Genomic DNA, 5,516 nt, shown 5'->3' with positions numbered 1-5,516 from the left:
ATGTCCTCACACAGGAAGAAAGGAACAAAGGTCAAATGACCTCTGTTTCATACAAACACACTGCTAACACAATAACCACCACCAGAGGGTGCTACTGCATGTAAAAATGTCCAGAATGTCACATAATGTCCAGAACACTCTGTCCCTGATACAATATTAGTTTCCTTGGGATTTTCGGCATGCTATCCTCTTCCTCTACTGTAAATACTGACGCAAAATAATTATTCAACATGACCGTCATTTCCTTATTATCATAGAATCATAGAATGGTTACAGCATGGAAGAAGATCATTCGGCCTGTCGAGTGACAATATCACCGATATCAGTTTTCAAGGGCCAGCATTGGTCCTGACCATTCTCTTTTTCCTTATAATTGTAAAAATTCTGTGTGTTGATTTTCATATCCCTTGCAAGTTTCTTTTCATACTCCCTTTTTGTAGCTCTTACTGACTGTTTTGTCATCCTTTGCTGTTCTTTGTATCTTCCCCATTCACCAGGATCTGTGCTCTTTTAATCAAGGATGGATTTGTTAAGGGAGGGCGTTTCTGACTAACTTGATTAATTTTTTGAAGAGGGTTGATGAGGGTAGCGCGGTTGATGTAGTCTACATGGATTTTAGCAAGGCTTTTGACAAGGTTCAACATGGCAGACTGGTCAGAAAAGTAAAAGCCCATGGGATCCAGGGGAAAGTGGCAAGTTGGATCCAAAATTGGCTCAGTGGCAGGAAGCAAAGGGTAATGGTCAATGGGTGTTTTTGTGATTGGAAGGCTATTTCCAGTGGGGTTCTGCAGTGTTTGGTAGCAAGTCCCTTGATTTTTGTGGTATATATCAATGATTTAGTGAGGGAAATTGGCTTGCGTCCCCTTTGGGGCGCTAACTTCACGGGTCCCAAAAAAGTTAGTGCCCCCGCACCCAAAATTCAATGGTAGTGCCCCAAGCAGGAGGCAGGGCACTACTGGAAATGCTCCCCCTCCCTTTTGGGGCACTCCTGTGGAATATCGCGGCACTACGTGCAGCAGCGCCGTGGTACTGCAGGCCTTCCTCCCCTGATTAAAGGGGTGGAGCCTAGCACAACACGCACCGGGGCCCTGCTGGACCACCAGGGAGCGGGGTGCCGGCAAAAGAGCCTGACACTCAAGAGGAGTGCCGGGCTGACTGATCACGGCTGGCACCCCACAGGAGGAGGCCAGAGGCAACAGGTGCTGGCAGGTGGCCTCCAAAAAAATGTCCGCCCAGCACCTGCCCTTTAATTTACGCCGCTCCAGCCGCAAGAACGCCACCCTGACTCTATCAGACATGGCATCCGGCGGGAGGCCAGGGGGCGCGAGCCAAGTTTGTGGCCATAGTGCAAGCGGGGCGCTGCGCATGGTGGTGACGTCATCACCGGAGGCGCAGCACCGCGGGGCACTACCGGCTGCCGTCGCTGCTAACCTCCAACTGAATTTCACGGGAGGTGTTAGCAGCACTGCGCCCGGGTGCTAGCGGGAGGAGCAAAGCAACCAAATTTTTCCCCCTTAGACTTTAATGTAGTGGGTATGATTAAGAAGTTTGCAGGTGATACAAAAATTGGCTGCGTGGTTGATAGTGAGGAAGAAAGCTTTAGACTGCAGGAAGATATCAATGGACTGATCAGGTGGGCAGAAAAGTGGTAAATGGAATTCAATCCGGAGAAGTATGAGGAAATGCATAGGGGAGGGCTAACAATGCAAGGGAATACACAATAAATGGTAGGATACTGAGAAGTGTAGAGGAACAGAGGGACCTTGGAGGGCATGTCCACAGATCCCTGAAGGTAGCAGGACAGGTGGATAAGGTGGTTAAGAAGGCACATGGGATACTTTCCTTTATTAGCTGAGCAATAGAATATAAGAGCAGGGAGGTTATGCTTGAACTGTATAAAACACTAGTTAGGCCACAGCTAGAGTATTGCGTACAGTTCTGGTCTCCACATTACAGGAAAGATGTGATTGCACTAGAGAGGGTACAGAGGAGATTAGTTGCCAGGACTGGAGAATTTTAGTTGTGAGGAAAGATTGGATAGGCTGGGTTTTTTTGTTTTAGAACAGAGGCTGAGTGGAGTCTTGATTGTGGTGTATAAAATTATGAGGGGCATAGATAGAGTGGATAGGAAGGACCTATTTCCCTTAGCAGAGAGGCAAATAACTACAGGGCATAGATTTAATGTAATTGGTAGAAGTATTAGAGGGGAGTTGAGGAGAACTTTTTTCACCCAGAGGGTGGTGGGGGTCTGGAACTCACTGCCTGAAAGGGTGGTAGAGGCAGAAAGCCTCATCACTTTTAAAAAGTACTTGGCTTTGCACTTGAAGTGCCGTAACCTACAAGGCTACGGGCCAAAAGCTGGAAAGTGGGATTAGGCTGGATAGACCTTTTACATCTGGCAAGGACACGATGGGCTGAATGGCCTCCTTCTGTGCTGTAAATTTCTATGATTCTATGATTAACACAGGATTGTTCAAGGTGTTGTCTTCATAGACTATATAGTGGGTACTATGGAGTCCTGGGACCACATATAGGTGACTTTCACAGTGGGTAGATTTTGGGCGGGCGGTGAGAGGGGCGCTTGCACTGCCCACCCGAAGTCCTTGCAGAGGCATGAGCCATTTTCAGGAACGGGCCTCATTTGGTATTGCTGGTGAGGTTCTCACTGGCAGCTCACAGGTTTGGGGGTGGTAGGAATCCTGGCGGCTCCTCCAGGAGCCGAGCTGGAAGTTGCATGATAAAAGGGAGGAGGTAACTGTGTGTGGGGGGGTGGCGGGGGTGGTTGCAGACAGGCCGGCAGTGGGCTGGAATTTTTAAGTAGAGTCAGGAGGAGCATTCATGTGCATACTCTGCCAGTTGGTAGCTCAAAATATGTAAATCAATGTAAAGCATTGCATTTTAAAAGTGGGCTCCCATCTGAAACAAGCGGGTGATCTGGCTACTCATTTCCATCAAGGGTCGGAAATTACAATAGCTGAATCGGAAGCGGAAATGGGTTGGTGCACCGACATTTTCGGCCCACAGCTGCCTCATTCCCACCAGGAAGTTTCAATCCATGTTCTCATTAATTTATATATAGCTGTAGCCACCGATACTATAGATCTAGGAAGGAAGAAAACAAAAGACTTGCATTTATATAGCACCTTTCACAACCTCAGGACGTCCCAAAGTGCTGCACAGCCAATGAAGTACTTTTGAAGTGTAGTCACGGTTGTACTTTTGAGTGAGTGCAAAAGACAAGGCTGAAGTGTTCGCAACCATCTTCAGCCAGAAGTGCCGAATGGATGATCCATCTCGGCCTCCTCCTGAGGACTCCACCATCACAGAAGCCAGTCTTCAGCCAATGCAATTCACTCCACGTGATATCAAGAAATGGCTGAGCGCACCGAATACAGCAAAGGCTATGGGCCCCGACAACATCTCGGCTGTAGTGCTGAAAAGTCGTGCTCCAGAACTAGCCGCACCTCTAGCCAAGCTGTTCCAGTACAGCTACAATGCTGGCATTTACCCAACAAAGTGGAAAATTGCCCAGGTATGTCCTGTCCACAAAAAGCAGGACAACTCCAATCCGGCCAATTACCGCCCCATCAGTCTACTCTCAATCATCAGCAAACTGATGGTAGGTTTCGTCAACAGTGCTATTAAGCGACACTTACTCACCAATAACTTGCTCACCGATGCCCAGTTTGGGTTCCACCAGGACCACTCGGCTCCCGACTTCATTACAGCCTTGGTCCAAACATGGACAAAAGAACTGAATCCTAGAGGTGAGGTGAGAGTGACTGCCCTTGACATCAAGGCAGAATTTGACCGAGTATGGCACCAAGGAGCCCTCGTAAAACTGAAGTCAATGGGAATCAGGGGGGCAACTCTCCACTGGCTGGAGTCATACTTAGCACAAAGGAAGATGGTTGTGGTAGTTGAAGGCCAATCATCTCAGCCCCAGAACATCGCTGCAGGAGTTCCTCAGGGCAGTGTCCTAGGCCCAATCATCTTCAGCTGCCTCATCAATGACCTTCCCTCCATCATAAGGTCAGAAGTGGGGAAGTTCGCTGATGATTGCATAGTATTCAGTTCCATTCGCAACTCCTCAGATAATGAAGCAGTTTGTACCCTCATGCAGCAAGATCTGGACAACATTCAGGCTTGGGCTGATAAGTGGCAAGTATCATTCATACCACACGAGTGCCAGGCAATGACCATCTCCAATAAGAGAGAGTCTAGCCACCTCCCCTTGACAGTCAACAGGATTACCATCGCTGAATCCCCCACCATCAACATCATGGGGGTCACCATTGACCAGAAACTTAACTGGACCAGCCACATAAATACTGTGGCTACAAGAGCAGGTCAGAGGCTGGGTATTCTGCGGCAAGTGACTCACCTCCTGACTTCCCAAAGCCTTTCCACCATCTACAAGGCACAAGTCAGGAATGTGATGGAATACTCTCCACTTGCCTGGATAAATGCAGCTCCAACAACACTCAAGAAGCTCGACACCATCCAGGATAAGCAGCCCGCTTGATTGGCACCCCATCCACCACCTTAAACATTCACTCCCTCCACCACCGGTGCACCATGGCTGCAGTGTGTACCATCCACAAGATGCACTGCAGCAACTCGCCAAGGCTTCTCCGACAGCACCTCTCAAACCCATGACCTCTACCACCTAGAAGGACAAGGGCAGCAGACATATGGGAACACCACCACCTGCAAGTTCCCCTCCAAGTCACACACCATTTTGACTTGGAAATATATCGCAGTTCCTTCACTGTTGCTGGGTCAAAATCCTGGAACTCCCTCCCTAACAGCACTACGGGAGTGCCTTCACTACACAGACTGAAGCGGTTCAAGAAAGCAGGTCACCACCGCCTTTTCAAGGGCAATTAGCAATGGACAATAAATGCTGGCCTTGCCAGTGATGTGCACATCCCATGAATGAATAAATAAAATCATCAAACAAGAAATAGAAGTGCAGATAGGACTGAGTACCCAGGTTTTGAAAACCAAATTGCCAGGTTGGACACTGAAGTGGATTTTTAGAAATCACACTTAGTAGAAGCATAGCTTCATGGGTAAGAATAAGTAGTCAAGGCATTTCTGCCTGGCAACAACAGCCAGAAATAAAAAGGCCTTGCAAATGGCTCAGAAGTAAAGCATTGGCACCCTTCAGGAATTAAGGGGTTAACAATGCAGCTTGCACACGACACAACAGCGGTTTCAGTTCAGACATGTTGACTGCAAGGTCTTGATGCTTTTGCAAGATTAGATAAAACAGGTACAGAAGCACCAACCACAAGCAATGGAACCTAGAGTTAAGAAAAACCACACGGGGCACAGTCAAACAGAAATGCAGACATGTGCGAGTCGATTTTCCTGAAGCTGTCGGGAAGAAGGCGGGACTACAACTTTCGGGTTTTAGACCCGCCTACTTCGACGTCCGGCCAATCCACGTGATTTTCCCTTGATTGACCTTGTTGAGCCCGCCCAGCGGGCTCAGCAGGCCATTTAAGGGC

This window comes from Somniosus microcephalus, chromosome 9, assembly GCF_052327205.1.
Source record: "Somniosus microcephalus isolate GS21.2 chromosome 9, FLI_Smic_1.0, whole genome shotgun sequence".
Lineage (NCBI taxonomy): Eukaryota > Metazoa > Chordata > Chondrichthyes > Squaliformes > Somniosidae > Somniosus > Somniosus microcephalus.
Note: the sequence above shows the minus strand (reverse complement) of the source record.